This window comes from Nuphar pumila, chromosome 7 (assembly GCF_984573655.1).
Source record: "Nuphar pumila chromosome 7, dmNupPumi1.hap1.1, whole genome shotgun sequence".
Lineage (NCBI taxonomy): Eukaryota > Viridiplantae > Streptophyta > Magnoliopsida > Nymphaeales > Nymphaeaceae > Nuphar > Nuphar pumila.
Genome location: NC_143255.1, coordinates 15321074 through 15343573, shown reverse-complemented (window position 1 = coordinate 15343573; position 22500 = coordinate 15321074). Strand labels below are relative to the sequence as shown.

The window sequence follows — 22500 nt, the reverse complement described above, 5'->3', positions numbered from 1 at the left end:
GGCAGGCAAAGCAAAAAAAGTTATATGTGATTTTATCATGAATGATATATGTTCTAAGGCATTAAAAAAACTCTATATGTGATTTTGGCATGCTCATATTGTTTTAAGGTAGTCAAAAAACTGAATATGTGATTATAACATGCTTATATGTGTTTTCAGGCAGTAAAAAAACTGTATATGTGATTGTAGCATGCTCATATGTGTTCTAAGGCAGTCAAAAAAACTGTATATGTGATTCTATCATGCTCATATGTGCTCTAAGGCAGGCAAAAAACTTTATATGTGATTATAGCATGCTCATATGTGCTCTAAGGCAGGCAAAAAACTGTATATGTGATTCTATCATGCTCATATGTGCTCTACGAAAGGCAGAAAGTTATATATGTGATTCGATTATGCTTATATATGTTCTAAGGCAGACAAAAAACTGAATATGTGATTATACCTGAGAGGGACCTGCAATCGAAGATCTCCTGTTCAGCACAAGATTGTTGATCTCATCTCGGAGAAAAGGAGAGACGGTGTCATGGAAGTAGTCATCCAGTGTGTCCTTAATGATCTGACGTACATCATCACCGGAAAGAATAGGTTGATGCTTGGAGCTTATGTCGGCAGAAGAAGTCTGTGAGCCGTAACTGGAATAAGCAATAACTGGTGAAGTGTTCATATTACTCCCAAACCCGAACACGCGACATTTTTTGGGTTCACCTGCTGCAGTCACCCATGCTGCAGGATCAAATGATGGATGCTGAGAAGCGTCATCGCCATGTCGCTCTACCATCTGTTGCTCATATGCCTCCTACAAAATAATGTTTAAAGTATGCATTAATAATTAATGATAACATTATGATAACTTGCATATTGCAATGATTATTAATAGAATAAATACATACAGTTGTCGTTCTCGCCTTCTCTGATACGAAGACTCTCGTGGTCTTCCGTTTATGTGTTTCAACAAACACATCCTTATATGGTACAATGTCTCCTTTTTCTGCTTCCTGCGAAGTTAAAGGACAAAAGATTTAGTTCACAAGTTTGCAACAATACTTATAAAATTAATATTATATATTAATGAGTTACCATTTTCTTCAGGTGGCTCCCAAATGTCTTAGATCCACCTGTGTGTAGATGGGCTTCGGGCATTTTTGCTCGATTTTGTGCAGCCTTCGCAGAGCGATTTCGAAATGCATCTCCTGCCCACTTATCGCACATTTCATCCCAATAATCTTTCTTGATAGTAATAGGGCCATGGCCCTTCCATTGTAGTGGATCATCTATTACGCCAGATGCTTTTTTTGCTGCAGTTTTCATATTGTGCAGCATGTCTGCAAATCGATTGGCAGTCACCTTCTGCCACACCTTCCTTGCATCATTTTCTTCCACCGTAGTTGCAAAGCGATTCGAAGCCTACAAATATTTTTAGAAAGTTAGTATACATTACTTAAATAAATTAAATATGAAACACATTAACTATGAGGAACAACTGTATACCGTGAATGATGACCACAATCTTTCTAACACCTCCTTTGGGTACTCTTTCCATTGAGCAATCGGTCCTGGTAGATGTTGAAGAAGTGAATTTCTAATCTCCCGTACTACTTCTTGTGGCTCAAACCTCGTGCTGCACATGAATTGGTACACAGTAAATATCAATATAAAATATTTATAAAATATGCAATAATTGAAAACAAAATACTTACGGTCGATTATCGATATACACTATTCGAATGAGTCTTCTTGTGCCAGACTGAGAAGACCATGCTTCATGTGTTGGCTCATGACTTGTGTGATCAACTGGTGTAGGTGGGTCGTTTACAGGCGAAACATCATCTGTAAAAAAATACGTTAAAAACTCTCAGAATGCGCATTTGAACTAATCAAGCATCCAATTATTTAAATGATATACCTATCACATGAGCCCGTGAAGATGAAGGTTGGGCCTGGCTACTACTGGATGAGCAACCACTGTAACCTCCACGAACCATATTCTAACAAATAACATATGTCATACAATACATTCAAATAATTCACATCAAGTATTACAATACATTCAAGTCATTCGCATCAAGTATTACAATAATTCAAATCATTCGCATCAAGTATTGCAATACATTTAAATGATTCGCAACAAGCATTACAATACATTCAAATCATTCATATCAGATACTGCAATACATTCAAGTCATTCACATCAAACATTGCAGTGCATTCAAATCATTCGCATCAAGTATTGCAATAATTCAAATCATTCGTTGCATAAATTACAATGCATTCAAATAATTCGTATCAAATATTACAATACATTCAAATAAATTTTTTAATCCTTCACATCAAGTATTGCAATACAACTCATTCATTCGCATCAAGTATTACAATACATTCAAATAATTCAAATCATTCACATAAAGTATTGCAATGCATTCAAATAATTCGTATCAAGTATTACAATACATTTTTGTAACTCATAACTAAAGTGTTGACCATAACTTTCGCACAATAGAAATTTTTTGACAATTTCTCATCTTTGGGCAACATATTATTCACAATCATGCATAAACGGTCAAAACATGATTGACTCAAATTATACTCGGACTTCAAATTCATTAGCTGGAGAAATGCAGACAAGATAGTGTGACTCTCACAACCGTTCCAAAGTGGCTCATCAGCATATCTAAGTAAATCATAAAATTTACTAGCTGCATCGTTTGGTGATTCTCCATCTACGACATTTCTTACATCACTAGAACCCATAGCAGAACCCAGTTTTGTTCCTGCGACATCAAATATCAAATCTGTATATGGATTATCGTGCACCACATTCACCCGTGCATCAAAATCGATTCTAAATTCTTCTCCATGAAATGTCTAGTTCTGATAATCACTCACAAAACCCTTCATGTATAGGTGATTTCTAACGCTATGAAGTTCTACAAATCGATTATTCTTACAAATCTTGCAGGGACACCTAATCTGACCTGTGGTATCCACTGTACTGACACTTGCCGTTGCAAATTCAATAAAACTGTCAACATCATCCATATATTCATGTGATAACTCATTGTCCACTATCCTACTGTACATTCATTCACGGTTTGCAGTCATTTTCTTATGATGTTACGAATAATATACTAACGAATTAAAAGAGAACAATCATAATGCTACGATGAAGAAAATATCAAATTTATCATGCAATATATGATGTCATACAATAACAAGAATTTTGATGCATGCATTGATAACTTAATATTTTCATGTGCAAACTATTAATACTATTAATGAAAATGGTTTTACTTCATGCTATACTGACACTGCATTGTTTGTTAAGAAATCTGATGCAGGGATTGTTATATTACTGTTATATGTTGATGATATGTTAATAACAGGTGATGATGTCAAAGAAATCAAGAGCATTAAATCTATCCTGACTTCAAGATTTGAAATGTCAGACTTAGGATTTCTGACATATTTTTTGGGAATTGAGGTTACCTATTCTCACAGAGGCTATTTTTTGTCTCAAACTAAACTTGCTTGTGACATTCTTGACAGATCAGGAATCACAGATGACAAGGTCTGTGAAACTTCTGAAATAGTAGGTTCAAAGATGAAGATTGATGATGGGATTCTCCTAAAAGATCCCACACCTTACCGGCAACTGGTTGGATCTTTAACGTATCTCAGCATTACGAAACCTTATATTTCTCATGTTGTACATGTTGCTAGTCAGTTTCAACATGCACCTACTTCAGTTCATATGAGTGTCATTCTCCGCATCATCAGATACATAAAGGGTACAGTAAACAATGGGGTATTTCTATCTTCTTCTTCTGAATTGAATTTAATTGCTTATACTGACTCTGATTGGGGAGGTGACCTAAATAACCGTCACTCCACCACTGGTTTTAGTATTTTTTTAGGGGAATCTTTAATTTCTTGGAGATGCAAGAAACAACATAAGGTCTCACTTTCATCCACAGAAGTCGAATATAGAGCCATGGCATCTACTACCATGGAGATTGTTTGGATTCGCAACTTGCTGAAAGATATGAATATTCAAGTTCAAGGGCCCACAAAACTATGTTGTGATAATAAAAGTGCAATTTATATTGCCAAAAATCACACATTTCATGAGCGCACGAAGCACATTGAGATGGACTGCCATTATGTTCGTGAAGAATACTTAAGAAAAACTATAGACCTTCCATATGTTACATCAGAATACCAACTAGCAGACTTCTTCACCAAAGCGTTGTGCTCTCCAAGATTTAACTTCCTTCTTGGCAAACTTTCGGTTATGTCACCCTAAGTTTGAGGGGGGTGTTAAATAATGTAACATAATTCAATATGTAATCTCATATTTTTAGTTTACTTTTAAGTTTAGTTAGGATTAGGTTAGTTTATTTAACTAGGTTAGGTTTCTTTCTTTTTTTAGTTTAGTTTTTGGACTTATTTGGCTTTATGCTTTTTTGACCAAAGTCAAAAAGCATAAAGTAGAGAGAGCTATTGGACTCCCAACAGCTCTATTTAGAGCCGTTGGGAGCCCAACACTCCCTCATTCCCTCTCTCCCTTGTATTATAAATATGGGGTGTTACCCCCTTATAACTTACACTTTTGTAAAACCCTTTTTTGGGACCCAACATATTGAAGTTGATATTTTTTTACGTTTGTGCATTTGTATCCGTGCCTTTGTGCACTTGTGAAAGTTCTCCTTTTATGCCTTTGTGCATTTGTATCCGTGCCCTTGTGCACTTGTGAGAGTTCTCCTTTTATGATTTTGTGCACACTTTGTGTTTCTAGTATTGTGTTTATACACAAAATCCTTTTTTATAGAGATTTTCACATGGTATCAGAGCAAGGTTGCTTGAGAAGGAAAGTCTTGTGATTCTTCACAATATTGAGTGCCTCGAAAAGCGTGCCTTTAATTTTTTCGAGATTGGCGTGAAGACTTCTCTTCATCAAATATTTTGGAAGATTACTACAACAAGTAAGAGTTAAAATCTCTTTGTGGTACGTATTTTTCTCCTTCATCTTATCTCTCTAATGGGTGAAAAAGACTCTCATTTCTCTCTTGGCTTTAAGTTCAATGGTTCCAATTATCATGTATGGGCCGGAAATATGGAAGCTCATATTAAAGGAAAGGGGCTTTGGGGATATGTTCAAGGTTCCATAACGAAACCCGAACCAAAAATTACGATGGTTGAAAGAGGAAAAATCAAAATTCTTGAAGGAGAAGAAAGACAAGAAGCTCTTGAAGAATATTCAAAGAAACATGAGGAATGGGAAATGAGAAACTTCAAGATCCTATCTTGGATCTTCTCATCCGTTGAAACCAAGATCAATGCCAATATCATCAAATTCAAGAAAGCCTCCGAAGCTTGGCATTATCTTGAAAAGATGTATACTTCACGAGACTTATCTCACAAGTACTATCTTCAAAAGAGGGCCTTGACCCTACAACAAAATGAGATGTCTATTCGTGAGTACTTTGCTGAATTATCCTCTATTTGGGATGAGCTTGCCATGCTTGAGCCCAAGTGGAGTGGCGAAGCTATTGAACTTAGATACAAGCAATTAGAGGAAGATCACTTCTTTAACTTCCTAAATGGTCTTCGACCCGAATTTGAACAAATTCGGTCTTCTCTTCTATCTTCTTTCACATCTCCTTCCATTGAAGATGTTATTACCAAGTTAAGTGGAGAGGAAACTCGTATGGGCATTAAAAGGGCTGGCCCCCAATAAAAGGGGAGGGGTTGGCTATTAAAAAAGGGGAATCCAGTGTACTGCCCTCTTATAAAGGCAAACGCCTTTTAAGGTGGACCCTAGAATACAGAACATCATCTCTAGGTTTACTTCTACTCCAAACATGTACACTAAAATATGAGAACTGTAATACAAGAACTAAAAATATGGGCATTTTCAACACCTTTTTTTTTTGTAAACCCAACCAGGCAAATGTGTTGGATATAGAAAAATTGAGCTTGAAATACAGGTGAACGTGCAGAAAATACCAACTTGTGCGCAGCGAATGTTTGTCCATCAACCACAAAGCTTACATCTGCACCTTTTCCGCTCTCTATGAGTTGCCCATAATGTTGACCTATGTTAGAAGGTGGTACTGAAATGGTACAAAACTTCGTTTGTGTATCTGATTGGAAAATGGTAATACTACAGCAAACTGCAAGTGAATCGTCTTTTATGTAGTTTGACATTTCTGAAGTAGATTTAATCCAAGCAATACACCTGTATTAACAAGAATACTGATCATGACTGGTTGTTTACAAAAAAATATGTGAGCTTTTTTCACGTATATTACAAGCAAGTGATTAGCAATTTCCGTGAGACACCAGTAACAAGAACAACTCGCCAGCAAACAATAGACACAGTTATTGCCAGAAAAAAAGAATAAATGGCAATAAAAAACAAAATCCAAGAAATATAACAAAAACTAAAGGGAAATAAATCTCACATCGGTATGAGACACTATTTAGTCATAAATACAAAAACCCAGCTTCAAACAAACATAAAGATGAGATCATGTCCAAAGGTCAAAGCAAGGCAGTCAATAAATTGATCCAATAAAAGGGAAGAACATTTATTTAGCATGTTTTATCAATGTAGCATGTAATTACAAACTCATTAGGAAAACAGTGGGCACAGTTCTCAATAATATAGGAGGGAAGCAAATTCAGTGTTCTGGGAAGAACACTTATATACGTGTTCGGTCCAACGTGGCTGGCCCCCAATAAAAGGGGAGGGTTGTCTATTAAAGAGGGGGAATCCAGTGTACTGCCCCTCTTATAAAGGCAAGCGCCTTTTAAGGTGTTCACCCTGGAATACAGAACATCATCTCTAGGTATACTTCTACTCCAAACATATACACTAAAATATCAGAACTGTAATACAAGAACTAAAAATATGGGCATTTTCAACCCCGTTTTTTTTGCAAACCCAACTAGCCAAATGTGTTGGCTATAGCAAATTTGCTAGGAATCAGCTATTGGAATGTTATTTTTTGATGAAAAAATGTGATTTTTGAATGCTTGAATATTTATGATGATTATGAGCTGTTGATTTTAAAGCCTTAGAATTCTCGTTCATAAATAATAATCAGATGATTCAAGAACTGGTCCTTATAAAGCCAAGTATGTTGATCACATTTTTACAGTTCGATTTAACAGAGAAGAATAAAAAATCCTTAAAATTATAGTTCACACAGTAGTTCTCATATTCCACTGTCCCTAGTCTGCATTGTCACTCAACCACAAGTTGCTTAAATAGCAGTCCATGCTTTTATGCGAAACTTCTAATTAGGCCATTTGATCAGCCACAGGCATAGAAGGCATGCCTATCTATGTCTTTTAAATTTTGCTATAAAACATGTGATATATGAAATGCAGAATGACAAGGTTATCAAGTACAACATCACATTTTCCATTTTCATAACACATATCTAGCTTTTAATGTTTACCACAACATATCATACAATTAGTATTGCATGAGTTAACATGTTGCATGCATAACAAAGACTAATCAATAAAGCAAACTATGCTTCATCTAATTCCAACCCGGTATGTTGGATAAAACTTATGCCAAAACATGTGAGGGGACTCACGTGTAACTTGAGCCAGTATAGGTACTTTTTATCTTTGTATCATTCTTGTCATGTAAGGGAACTCATGCATAATTTATTCCGCTGAATGATAATACACAAATTAACATCTAATATGTCATTTTTTAGGAGATTATACTTTTGGAGGAAACCCAAATAGACATTGTTACTCAAGTTTTCTCCTTCATAACCCTATCAAAATTAAGATGATATCAAAGCCATTATGGGAATTTGTTACTCAAGTTTTCTCCTTCATAACTCCGCCTGTGTAGTTATACACTGCCGGTCCCAAGCCCGGATAAAGGAGGAGGGTTGCGGTAGGCCTGTGACAGCCAGCATAAAAACTTTGTCATATCCTATGAAAATGAACCAATATGAGAATTTCGTTGGGGCGTTCCCTACTGAGCGACGCGCTGTACTCTCTAGGCCCGAAGGCAGTGATAAATGTGCAAGGGTTGCTAGGTCGTCGCCCAGAAGCGACGCGTCACACCGGCGCCCGGGTGTGGTGTCAAATAGGCAAGGGTTCCCTCGCTTTGTTGGACGGGTGGGGGTAAAGAAGTTAGTCCAATACCATAAAATTAGGTTAGCCACTTGGAACATAGGGTCTTTAACTGGTAAGTTGGTAGAGTTAGTAGATGTTATGTGTAGGAGAAAGATTGATATTTTATGTCTTCAAGAGACCAAATGGGTAGGTGAGAAAGCTAAAGTGATAGAACCTTGGGGATATAAGATTTGGTATACAGGAATAAATAGGAATAGGAATGGAGTAGGGATTGTTATGAGTCGTCAGTTTATAGATAATGTAGTTGAGGTCCGTAGGAAGGGTGATAGAATTTTACTTATTAAATTAGTATTAGGTACGGATATTATTAATATTATTAGTGTTTATGCACCTCAAGTAGGTTTAGATGATTCCATTAAGCATCAATTTTGGGAAGATTTAGATGGAGTAGTACAAGAGACATCTTATGGAGAAAAGCTTTTCATCGGCGGTGACCTTAATGGACATGTAGGCATTAGTAGGGATGGATTTGAGAATATCCATGGAGGCTATGGTATAGGAAAAAGAAATGAAAGTGGAGAAAGGATTTTAGATTTTTGTTTGTCCTATGATATGATCTTAGCAAACACTTGGTTTAGGAAGAGGGAGTCTCACCTAGTAACATTTAAAAGTGGGGTTAATACGAGTCAGATAGATTTTTTCCTACTTAGAAAGAGAGATAGGGGTTGTTGCATCGATTGTAAGGTTATACCAGGAGAAAGTGTAGCTACACAACATAGAGTCTTAATTTTAGATCTTAGAATTAGACAATGCTGCAAAAGGGATAGACATAGGATAGATCCTAGAATTAAGTGGTGGGCACTGAAAGGAGCTAAACAAGGAATGTTTGTAGAGCAGGTAGTTAAGGAAGTTGATTGGTGTCTCGAGGAGGATTCAGAATCAATGTGGAATAAGATAGCGGGTGGTATGAGAAAAATAGCTAAGGAGGTATTGGGTGAGTCTAAAGGCGGTGCACCACTAGGTAAGGATACATTATGGTGGAACGAGGATGTCAAATTAGCTATTAAGGTTAAAAGAGAGTGTTATAGAAATCTAAGTAAGAGTCGTGATAATGAGAATTTGGAGAAGTATATGATAGCAAAGAAGGAAGCTAAAAAAGTTGTTCGAAACGCGAGGGCTAAGGTATATAAGGAGGTTTATGACAAGTTGGATACCAAAGAAGGCGAGAAGGATATTTATAGGCTTGCAAAGATGAGAGATAGGAAATCGAAGGATTTGGGTATGGTTAGATGTATCAAAGATGAAACACAAAGGGTTTTAGTCAAAGATGAAACACAAAGGGTTTTAGTCAAAGATGAGGAGATTAAGGAGAGATGGAAAGATTATTTTGATAAGCTATTTAATGATAGTCATGCTCAAGATCTTGGAGACTTCTCCATTCATTTTCATGAGATAAATCGTGACTTCATGCGCAAGATTCAAAAGAAAGAAATTGCAGAGGCTTTGAAGAAAATGAAATCAAGAAGGGCAGTTGGCCCAGATGGTATACCTATCGAGGCTTGGAAATGCTTGGGAGAGAAAGGTTTAGAATGGTTGACAAATCTTTTTAACTTGATTTGGCGAACAAATAAGATGCCTAATGAGTGGAGGAAGAGTACTTTGGTGCCTTTATATAAGAATAAGGGTGATATACAAGATTGCACAAACTATCGTGGTATAAAACTCATGAGTCATACTATGAAACTTTAGGAGAGGGTGATTGAGTCTAGGTTGAGGAAGGTTGTCATGATATCGGAGAATCAATTTGGTTTTATGCCTGGAAGATCAACTATGGAAGCTATACATCTTCTTAGACAACTTATTGAAAGATATAGAGAGAGGAACAAAGATTTGCATATGGTTTTTATTGATTTAGAGAAGGCATACGATAGAGTACCTAGGGACGTTCTCTGGTGGACAATGATGAAGAAAGGTGTTTCTCTCAAGTACATTAGTATAATAAAGATATGTATGAAGGAGTAGTAACCAATGTCCGCACTTGTGGAGGGGTGACAACCAATTTTCCGATAACGGTTGGGTTACATCAAGGATCTGCTTTAAGCCCTTTCCTATTTGCGATAGTGATGGATGAGCTTACGAGATCAATTCAAGAAAATGTACCGTGGTGTATGTTGTTTGCTGATGATATTGTTTTGATTGATGAGTCTAGAGCTGAGGTTAATGCTAAGTTAGAATTATGGAGACAGACATTGGAAGCTAGAGGTTTTAAGTTGGGTAAGAGTAAGACTGAATATATGGAATGTCGGTTTAGTAAGCAACGAAGTAGTGATGGGAGTGTAGTGAAGCTTGGTGAGCAAGATATACCGGTGAATGATTATTTCAAATATTTGGGATCCATCATTCAAAAGTATGGAGAAATTGATGGAGATGTAAATCATAGGATAAAGGTTGGGTGGATGAAATGGAAAAGTGCTACTGGAGTGTTGTGCGATCGTAGAATGCCATTGCGGTTGAAGGGAAAGTTTTATAGGACGACTATTAGACCCGCTTTACTTTATGGTACGGAATGTTGGGCTGCCAAGAGACATCATATTCAAAAAATGAGTGTAGCTGAGATGCGGATGCTTAGATGGATGTGTGGAAATACAATAAAAGATAAGATTCGGAACGAAGAGATACGTAAGAAGGTAGGTGTTGCACCCATTGAAAATAAGATGCGAGAGAATCGTTTACGGTGGTTTGGACATATTCGGCGAAGGCCTAATGATGCTCCAGTTAGAAGGTTGGAGAAATGGGAAAATATATTAGTTAAAAGAGGTCGGGGTAGGCCTAGGAAGACTTGGATGGAGATGATAGGAAAGGATATGAATGCTTTGAACCTCACCGAGGACATGGCGTTGGATAGAAATGATTGGAGGAAAAGGATTCATGTGGAAGACCCAAAATGAATTTCTTTTTTGGTTCATATCGCTGACCCCAATTGTTTTGGGATGAAGGCGTAGTTGTTGTTGTTGTTATCAAAGCCATTATGGGAGAGACTTAGGTTTGCATTAAATGGAAATTATTAACAAATCAAAAGGGAGATTGTAGTAGAGTTTCATAAAGTTTTTGCACTCACTCTTATGGAAAATAAGTTGAGTTACTTTTGTGGTACTCTCAACACTGTGTGATACATCCCAGTTTCGATGAAGGGGCAAAACCTGATTTTTAAGAAACCATGCCTTGCCTAAAATCAGGTGTTTGGCTGACGAAGAATTTAGTTTTTCCAAGATGTTGTTAGATTTTTTTTTTTTAAAAGAATCAATGTGAAGCTGTTTTTCAGCCAGCAAATGAGTAAACATAATTGACATCATATCATCTGAGTTATCCGGCCGTGGGTGGCCCTTAAAATGGACAAACATATAAAAAAAGAAACAATCAATTGGGATTCTCCGGCCATCTACTGGCCAGAAAGAGTAGGGAGAGGGCAGCGCCCCCCTCACGGCCCCCGGATAAACTGGATCTGCTTCGAGCAGACTTTTCACAAAACACGTTTTATTTGAAAACATGGTTTGGCAACCCCCTCCACCCAAAAAAAGAAAAAAGAAAAAACCAGCATAAAAATCAAATATAATAGCACAAAAAATTAAACGTATAGGAGATCTTTCATGACACCCATCATCAAGAAACCCATTCAGAATTTGCAGATAAGCAAAAAACAGAAACAGATTAAAGAGCCAATGAGCCATACGACGCTTCTCCCCGACATTTGAAGGTGTGTACCCCCAAGCTACTATCGAGCTTGGCGTGGGCCTTGTGCTCATATTTCCCGCTCTGATCCATGAAGCTCAATCCGCAGAGAGCCTTAACGTTGGTTCCCTCGCTAGCGAGGGCGACGTAGATATAAAAGCCTTCTGAATTGTACATGCGGGTTTTCCCGAACGGATAGAAGCGGACCTCCCACGCATGCCCGCCGACCATGAACGCATCTGAAGCTACGTAATTGCCTTCGCCCAAGAACTTGCAGAGGGAGTAGTCCTTGATCTTGAAATGGTGGAATCCATCAGCGGTGAGGGCGGTAGAGGTGGAGGTGGTGACTGTAGGTGAGGAGTCCTTGCAGTTTTCGCAAATGCCCATATCGAAAGCTGCACACGTGAAGAGGTGGGGCATCTTATTGCTTTGTGGGCACTTGTTGCCTCTTCTGGTCCTTTAATACAAGTGGTTTCGCCGTTTATTAGGAGCCATGAGTGATGAGTCTGACTGTAAAAAAAAAAAGTCTTTTCAGTTTTTTTTTTTCATTTCAAAAATTTTCTCTCGTTTGATCTGATAGAAAAGTTGTAATTTTTTCTTGCCTACTTTTACTTTTCCTATTATTTTCCAGCTTTCAAACATGCTGACTCGTTTGGCAAATACCTCACTCTTGAAAGGAAATCAAAGTACAAAAAAAAGGAGAAAATGGCAAACATGAGTTTTCTATTTTCACGAATCTAGCGATTCCAACTTCCTAAACCAGTTATATGACAGTGCACATTAGGCATCATGTCTCTCTACTAGAATTATATCTCTCCAATTGGACCGGATATCAGTTATATAACCAGTTATGTGAAAAAAATTGAATTGGAATTCAGAGTTGAACGTGGAAGTCTTTTAAATGAATCTGGATCTGTTTGCAAAAAAAGATATTCCAGTCCAACCCAAAATCCGATTAAAACAATCGGACCGTATCAATGTCTGTTAAAAGTGTATAGTTTGACGTTTTTCTTTTTGAATAATTAAATATATCAACTATCACACGTTTCAAACATATGCAGCGCCCCCCTTATCCATGCAGTTTCCTGTTTTTTTTTAATAAAAACGTATGGCATTCATGGATGCCCCCGTTTCAAATTCCCATGTTTTGAAATTTATTATTGCTGGAAACCCATCACGCCCTTTATTTTACACCACAGTTCTCAAGAACTCGTTTGGAAAAAAAGTGACAAGTCCCATGCAGCACAGATGTACCTGCTTCGGAGAATCGGATCGGAAACTTACTACCAAAACTAATTAAATGGATTCAAGTCGATCGGACACCTGACCCGATTGGGAAGAAAAGACACACTTGAAGCCTCTCATTGGTCAAAATTTGGCTGACATGATCAATTGAATAGTCAATAGTGCAATTGATTCATTGTTCAAAATTTGGCTGACATATTATTTTACCTGGTATAGTTCGGGTCTGGCGCATGTAAATCAATTGAACCCGGATCCATACCTGGTATAATCATCATAAGTAGACAATAGCTCGTCCATAATCATATGGCTAGGCTTTGGATAAACGAGGTTGGAATTTAAACTTTGATCATAATAAAAAATTGAAATTAATCGAAAAATAAATTTAAGTGTACATCATAGTGACAAAAGCTTAAAACGAGAAATTATTGCACGTGTTTTTCTGCTGAATTTTGAATAATTTTATTAATCTCACGTTCTTTTGGTCAAAATCACCAGCAGCAGTAATTAAACTAATACTTAAAACATATAAGGCGAAATTGGAAAAGAAAAAACCAAAGCTATATACCATATTAAAGGCTTTACTCGAAAACACTCAATCAAAGTAATTGAGTTCCACTTCCCAAGGCTTCGAATTTTGAATATTTTTTTCTTTTCTTAATGAGTTACTACTTTCCAAAGTTTGTCTTATGGAAAACCATCTCTGGCTTAATGAAGCAACCAATTTATTTAGTACCAATCATATTAAAACAACAATTAATTAGCCTAAAATGATGCGCATTACTTAATGCATATTAATTAACACTGAGTTCTAAAAAGTTTATTTCCATGTTGGACACACCAATTTTCTGCTACATATCAAGTAGAAAGTGATATTTTCAGCATATCAATGCTTTGAAGCGCGATTATTATCCTAAAATAAAAAAAAGGGCTGTTATTATCCTGAAAGATTGTGGCATTTTTTATAACATATCACAATTTAAAGAAAAAAACACAACCTTTAAATTTTGAATATTTTCATTGCACATTTTTATTTTGAAAATTCTTGTTTAACTAATATTTTTGTTGGCCATAACCAAATTGACCATTAGAGAAGGATTTTGTGGGCCTCATGACTTGCCAAAATCCTGGATTTTCATAGACTAACTTTTTTTAAATCTAAGATCCTGCCTTAGATTCTATCTTCTATGTTCTTTGAACCTAGTTATCTTTCTTATTTCCTTAGCCTCTATCTTATAGAGCCTTCCATAAACTATGGATACGCTAGGATAAGCCTTTCATAAGCCAAAAACTTACCCCACTTGTAACGCCCCAAGATTTTTAACCTATAGAACAAGTGAAATTTTAAAACTTTTTTTTTATTAAAATCGTTAGCGGAAACATTTTTAACTATGGTTCAAAACCTCAAGCAGGTTACATTTCACACAATAACAATTATATTGAATTTAATGTGGATAACCTTCTGCATTCAAAATATTGCAACCCAATAAATGATAATGTATTTAATAATATGTATTCACAATTCAATGCTCAAGAAAAAAAATGATTGGCTCTCGACGCTACCTTAGCATCCCACATTTATTCTGCAGTTATACATCACTTAAAATATCATACAAAAGGTCACTCATGAAAGCCTAGTAGGTCTACACCAGAACACGTAGTGAGTGCACAAATAACATGTTAATGATAATATAATCTATTTAATCAGATATTCATGATATACATCAATCTTGATACATATATCTGATAAATTTTAGTTAGAAAAATAAAATACATTCATTTGTAAAGTCACTAAGTAGGTGTGATGTGTCATTCACTAACATGTTTAATCATAATCTTGTATCAGGATCCATAGTTTATAAGGACATGAAACATCAAATAGTTTATCATATTAAAAATTTTATCATAATTAGTATGAGTAATCACAAATATACATCCTTAAACTGGTATATCAGAATTTACTTTTAGTATTCATCCTCAGATATTCACAAGTTCAACTCCAGATCACCTGTCTTGGAAATGTACAACCTCATGAATAGTTTTTGTCCTAGTCGGACTACCTCATCTTTAACAATGCATTTTCTCACAGGGATTTACCATCCTAATGAGTTTCCTGATCTTGGACAATACACCTCTTCATAGAGATTTACCGACCTAGTCGGATCACCTGATCTTCGTTATCCACACGTTCATAAAGATTCTCTTTGAAACAGTTCATCAATGGTTTTATTGTCATACATGCATAGACATAGTTAATTGCTTACAAGATCAATGGTAAGAAATTTGGGCACAATAATGTATACATTCAATTAACTAAATATAAGATTATCAACCACCACTTTAGAGCACTAACACATATCAATTCGGATAATCATACACAAGGTCACGAGCCACCTTTCCAAGCTCGATCAATCAACCAATTTCATATAAAAAAAACTATCATATATCTCATATCTATCGTGATGTAATTCAATCATTTCATGCATAAATCGTCATATGCGATCATTTCATTCATAAATCGTCACATGCATCATCTTAGATATCACATCATTTATCAGTGTATCATAACATCACATTTCATAATATTTATATGTTCATAAATTGAACCTCGAAGCATGCATACAAAAATCCAAAGCATGTGTATTTGATACATCGAATCAATTATATTTCATAACATGCGTATATAATTTTGAACATACGTATTTCACAATATGAAGCACATAATCCTTAACACATGTGAATGTATACTTATATTCCTAAAATCATGCATGCAAATATATATACATATTTTATTCATAAAATAATACAAGCGAATATCAATTTTAATTAATTAAAATCACATAAATATCAAAGTTAGTGTAAGTTTACCCTACCTCAAAATGCATAAAGTTGTGTGATGAGTAAAAAATCTCAAAATTACCTGCAAAGATTTTTTCTTTGACGTTCGTGATGAAAGATGTGCTCGCCATCAAATGCAAATACAAGCAAGGTTGTGCAAGTGCCTTGGTTATCATGCTACTAGCACAAAAATGCATACGGATGTTGCACCTTAATGCATGCCCAACGTCAGAGGTGGCAGAACAAGCCATGATGAGAGGTGGCTACAAATCTAGTAGAGCAAGCGATGTGATTCCTGACATGGTGCACAGTGCTCGAGGCAGTGCATAATTTTTGAGGTGGTAGAAATCATGGGGCCCACACTCACGTAAAGAGGGAAAGACACTGGTGGTTGTCGACAGTGGTCGTCTGACCATTGCCTAGGAGACAACGGCTTCGTTGGTGGAGGGTGGTGCCATGGGTTGTTGCTGGTGGAGGTGGGAGGCACAAGGTGGTGCCCGATTGAGTGCAGTAGAGGAGGAGGAGGGTGGTGCCATGTGCCCTTGCTCGTCCAACAAAACATAAGGGAGATGTAACATTTTAAATAAAAAAAATGTAGGGGTGAGGGGTTTAAATAGACGCGAGAGAGAGAGAGTGGTCAAGGAGGCAACGGGTACCCTTAATTCCCAGCGTTCAACTGGGGATGTGAGGAGAATTGAGAGGAGTGTGCAGTGGATGACTGAGATGACTAGGGATGGCAGTGGACAGGGGGAAAATGGGGTCCTGTCCCATCTTGCCCCGTATGGACCAGGGATGGAGGCGAGGATGAAGGTCAAAATTCATCCCCGTGCAAGGATGGACTTACACTTTCCCCCGCCCCTCCCCTCCCCTCCCCACCCCCATCCCAGCCCCTCTCCGCCCCACCCCCGTTAATAAAATTACTAAAATACTAATAAAACCATAATAATATATACTAACTTACTAACCCTAAATCATGTGCAGCACCACGTTCGTCAGCTCTCAGCCCTGTCTCTGTCCACCATCGGCGACCATCATCGTTAGTGCCAAATTCGTCCACCAACTTTGCAAGGGATGTGATGCAAGATTGGTTGTCTCTGGTTGCCATTTACATCGATCTGTGGTTGCTCGTTGTGGCGTTTTACTTCGGTGCTGGGTTCGGATTTGACAAGAATGACAAGTGATTTTAGTCTTCTTGTCGCATGCAGGAGTGTGCATCCAAAGAATTGGATTCTATACTGCTGCTTTTCTTGTTTGTTTTGATTTTTAAGTACAACATATAAATTTTAAAATTTGAATCATGCTTGGAAACACATTTCGGGTGATCATGGCTTAATTAATCAACAATGGCTCTCAGTGTTTCCTTATTCAGTTGAGGTTGTTTCCAATCCGGTTTCAGATCGCAAGGCACTAACTGTTTCATTCAAATATTACTCAGATTTGCCTACGCCCTCTCACTTTTTCAACATCTGGCTACGGTTACTCTGAGCTTGTTTTTGACCTTTGGTTCCAACACACGTTTGACTGCTGCATGCAATGAGTAGTGTTAAAGCTTATGCCATTAAGTAGCACTTAAGTTTTGAAAAAAACTTAGGTTTGGTAATATACAACATGCTAAAGATGGCCTTTGAAAATCGTATTGATCCTGGACAGGTGGAGCTTGTGGATGGGTACTCGGAGCTAAAACATAAGCTTATTTATTTATTTCATATTGAAGAAGCCTTTTTGCGTCAAACATCTAAAGCTCAGTGGATTTTGGAAGGTGACCATAACACATCATACTTTCATGCTCAATGTAAGTTTAATATTCAATGTCAGTCTATCTCTTTACTAGTTTGTGATGATGGTCATCATTGCACATCCGCTACTCATATTCTATATTAGGCTACCAATCAAAAGTATATCACATTTTTGTAACAAATTTTTTCTTGGCATGTTTGTCTTTTTTTTTAGCTGTTTTAATAACAATTTTTTGTATTTGACTTCTTTTTTTCTTATTGGTTTTGGATGCTTGAGTCTTGTTTTTAACGGAACACATTTCTTAAAATGCTTGGTGTTTTTTTTTCATGTGGTAGGGCACCATTTGTGACTTGATTTTCATTATGCCGGTGGAGATTATTCATCATATTAGAATCAGCATGCTAGAATTTTTTTTTGGCTTTTGAGTACACAAACATGGTCTTTGGAGGGTTTCTTACCAAGCAGAGGGTCTCTTTGGCTAGAATCCTCTGCTTGTATTAGAGGGGTTATAAACTACCTATGGTTGGGGGGTTTGTGTACCATAATAAATTAGAAAATATTGACCATGATATGTGCTGGTTAGTGACTATGTGGATTCGACAACATGTTATTGTTTGTTTGTTTTTTTGGATTTTTCATGCCTTTGTTTATTGTTTTGTTGTCTTTGTTTTTTTTTGTTATTATCCTAGGTGTCTACAGGAGTGGGGTCGACAATATGCTTGAAAATTTTTACATGCAAGTGTATTTATCAACATACAACATTTTATTTTTTTATGCAGTTGTATTTCTCCATTATGTTAAATTACCGTAAAGTTTTCCTGATATTTTTTGTAAAGTTGATTTTCTTAAATTTTCATCCAGCTTCTGTCACTACTCACTAGACACTAACTCATTCTTGATGTTTTTCATTTTTTCTATTGTTAACGTTCAATTTTTCATCTCTTATTGCATCATTCTGGCTCTCTGAAATTCTATTATGTCTTATTACTATACTTCTATTATTTTTATTTTGAACCAGATTTTAGTGAAATTGCTATATGTATGTCATTTTTTTGTGAATGTTTTATAGATCTATAAGTTGGTGTGCCATAATTTGATATGGAAGAGGAAGAACCAAGAACCAATAATTTAATTTCTCAACCTTCAATTTTACATAGTATGTCTCAAGCTACGTTAACATCAGTTGATAGCAATCATATTTCAATGAAAGATAATGAAGACCAATCAACTAATTGTGGTACATTGGCACTTGGACAGACAAGTAGGCATAAATCAATTGGATGAAAATATTTCACTAGGGAAAAGATTGGTGGAAAGGATAAGTCAGAGTGTAATCATTGTCATAAATGTCTTGCTGGTGGTGCCAAGGCTGGAACTACTCATTTGCATAATCATGTTAAGATTTGTCATAGGCTTAAGCATAATATTCAGTAATATATTTTGGCTACAAACAAAGCTACAGTAAATGCCGAGAAAACAATAGAGAATTGCCAATTTGTTTATGATGCTGAAAGAAGAGATCTTGCTATGATGATTATTCTACATGAATATCCTCTTATTATGGTTGATTATTATGGGTTTAGAAAATATTCTAATACTCTTCAACCCTTGTTCAAAATGATTACTCGAAATACTGTGAAAAAAGATATTTAAAAAAATTTATAATGTGGAATGAGACAAGACAATGGAGTTGTTGGAAAAAACTAAGAGTAGAGTTGTTATCACTACATACATGTGGTCATCTACCAATCAAAAGAAGGGATACATGGCTATTACTGCACACTTCATTGATAATTCTTGTAGCTTGCAAAGTCGAATCATAAGGTACTTATCAAATGTTAATCTTTTTTTTTTCATTCATTACTAATATGTTTTTTGAATATTAATATTTAATCACCTTTATTATATTATGTTCAGGTTTTTATATGTGCCTTATCGACATACCAAGGAAGTTCTTGCTGAGTGTTTGATGGATTATTTGTTCGAGTGGAACCTTGATAGGAAGTTGATAAGTTTGACGATGGATAATTGCACCACCAATGATATAGTTGTGGATATTGTATTGGATAAACTTATATTTAGTTCATTAATATTACATAGGCGATAGTTTCATATGCGTTGTTGTGCGCATATTCTCAACTTGATTGTCCAAGCTGGTTTGGTTGTAATTGGAGAAAGAATTGAAAGAATTCGTGACAATGTTGCTTATTGGATATCATCTCCCATGAGAATACAAAGATTTAAAGAGGTTGCCTATCAAATGCATATTTCAATTACCAAAAAACTTTCTCTTGATGTTAAAACTCGATGAAACTCAACTTTTCTTATGCTTCAAACTACATTGCTTTATAAAGATGTTTTTACTCGTTTGACATATCAAGATCTTCACTATAAGTGTTGTCCGACATAAGAAGATTGGGAGGTGACACAAGATAATTGTGAGAAATTCGAGTTATTTCATCATGCAAAAGAATTATTTTCAGGTACAAAGTATCCTACAACAATTGCCTATTTTCCAACTATTTGTGGGATTAGAGTTGAGATGACTAAGTGGTTAAGTGATCCAAAAGATGTGGTGAAAAGTATGACACTTAGAATGTTAGAAAATTTTAATAAGTATTGGAGTGTGATCCATGGTATTATGGGAGTGACCACTATTTTAGATCCAAGATACAAGTTGAGCATGTTGGAGTATTATTACAAGAAAATTTATGGAGATAATAAGGCTTTAAATAAAATTATGAGGGTTAATAATCTTTGTTTAGAGTTGATTAGTGAATATGAAAAACAAGAAAATAACTCCAATGAACCTCAACTTTCTCCTCAATCAAGTATTGGATCCAAATGTCCACTAATTGATGATCTTTCTGACTTTGATAAGTTTATACAATCTAAAGATATGGAAAAAGCATGTGGGAGATCGGAGTTGGAACATTACTTAGAAGATGGGATGATGCCAAGAACTACAGATTTTGATATACTATCTTTTTGGAAGTCAAGTGGTCTGAAGTATCCTCTTCTACAAAAGATTGCAAAGGATATATTTGTTATTCATGTCTCCACAATTGCTTCAGAGTCAGCTTTTAGTACAGACGGAAGGGTGGTGAGTCCACATCGTGGCAGACTTCTTTCAACTACAGTAGAGGCTTTGATGTGCTCTCAAAATTGGTTGTAGGCTGAAGCACAAGGTAATGAAATAATAATTTTATAATTAGTGAATGTTTATGTTATCATGTGTAACTAATGCATTATTTTTTTATTTATAGGTTCATCATCATCATCGAAGGATCCACAGTGTTACACATTCTTGAAAGATATGGATGTGATGAATTTGATCTTTTACTCACTCTTTTATCTGCTATTATCACTTGCTGACAAAATCTATTTTGTTTGGTTAATAGGAAAGTGAATTAGAAGATACAATTAGAATTTTCACTCACTTGCTGAACAATATAAAAAGAAGGAAGAAGAAGAAGCCCAACCTTCTCACCCTCCCTCAGGCGACCCCCTACGTTCACGTGAACAACTTTTGATATGGGCATTTGTGAAAACTGCAAGGGCTCCTCACCTACAGTCATCACCTCCACCGTTACCACCCACACCATCGATGGCTCCCACCATTTCAAGATCAAGGGCTACTCCCTCTGCAAGGACATGGGCGTCGGCAAATACACAACCTTCGAATCTCGAGAAGACGTCGTATGACTCATTGGCTCTTTAGTCTGTTTGCGTTTCTTGCTTATCTGCAAATTCTGATTGGGTTTCTAGATAATAGGTGTCCTGAAAGATATCCTATTAGTTTAATTTTTAGTGCTATTATATTTGATATATGCTGGTTTTTTCTTTACTTTTTTGGGTGTTTGTGTTGGGGTTGAGGGGGTGTTGTGGATACTATTCATAACGATATGATGGAAGGAACATCTCTTTCCTTGGCGTCTTATTTTTCTGAAAATAGATGAAAAACACCTATAAAAATTCAGAACTCTAGTTTCTAAAATATTTTCCCTTAGCGACAGTTTGGATGACACCCAAAACCAGGTGTTTAACTCTGGTGTTAGCTAAAAACCCAGTTTAGAAATCAAAACAGGGTTTAGGCACTGTATTGATGCCAAAATGCGGGGTTTGGCAAACCATGTTTTCCAAGACGTTTATCCGGGAACGGGGAGGGGGCGTTACCCTCTCCCTACCCTTCAAGGCTGTTTCTGGCGGGCAATTTGTTTTTCATTTTTTCGCAAAAGCACCCAGTTCATATCCTGGCCATCAACTGGCCGGCTAAAATAGCCAGCCAATGTTTTTTTTTTGCTTTTTTTTATGCCTGCCGGTTTTCCGGGTAATATATGGACGGAAAATGCCAGAATATTTTTTAGTTTTTTATATGTTTGGCCATTTTCGGCCACCCACGACCGCATAACTGTGATACTATGCAGATGATATGATAATCATTTTTAGTCGATTGGTGGCTGAAAACAACAACTACGCCTTCATCCCAAAACAGTTGGGGTCAGCGATATGAACCAAAAAAGAAATTGTTGTTGTTGGTGGCTGAAAAGCAGCTACACTTTTTCTCTGATAATTTCTTTGAAAAACAGAGTTCTTGCTAAGCCAAACACCTGATTTTAGGCAAAGCATAGCTTATACATCAAAATCCGACGATTCAGTAACAGGTTCTTGTAAAACCAAACATGTAAATCAAATATGTAGGGTTAGATTCAAGAGTAACAAAAAATTCATAAAAATAGTGGTTCACATTAGTTCTCATATTTCCAGTTATATATATATGTGGTGGTTCGGTACCATGATACACATTTGCATGACAGAAGAAATAATCCCAAAATCAACCGAAAA

At 36.3% G+C, this 22500-nt stretch overlaps 1 pseudogene across 1 annotated transcript; it reads right to left on the bottom strand.

Moving 5' to 3' along the window:
• Positions 1–1701: 1701 nt before the first annotated feature.
• On the bottom strand, positions 1702–12225 carry LOC149831247 (BTB/POZ and MATH domain-containing protein 1 pseudogene; annotated as a pseudogene). The gene is made up of 3 exons (XR_016433187.1): positions 11840–12225; positions 6011–6238; positions 1702–1830 (listed from the first exon to the last, which is right to left on the bottom strand). The product of XR_016433187.1 is annotated as a BTB/POZ and MATH domain-containing protein 1 pseudogene (transcript).
• Between the last annotated feature and the right edge of the window lie 10275 nt (positions 12226–22500).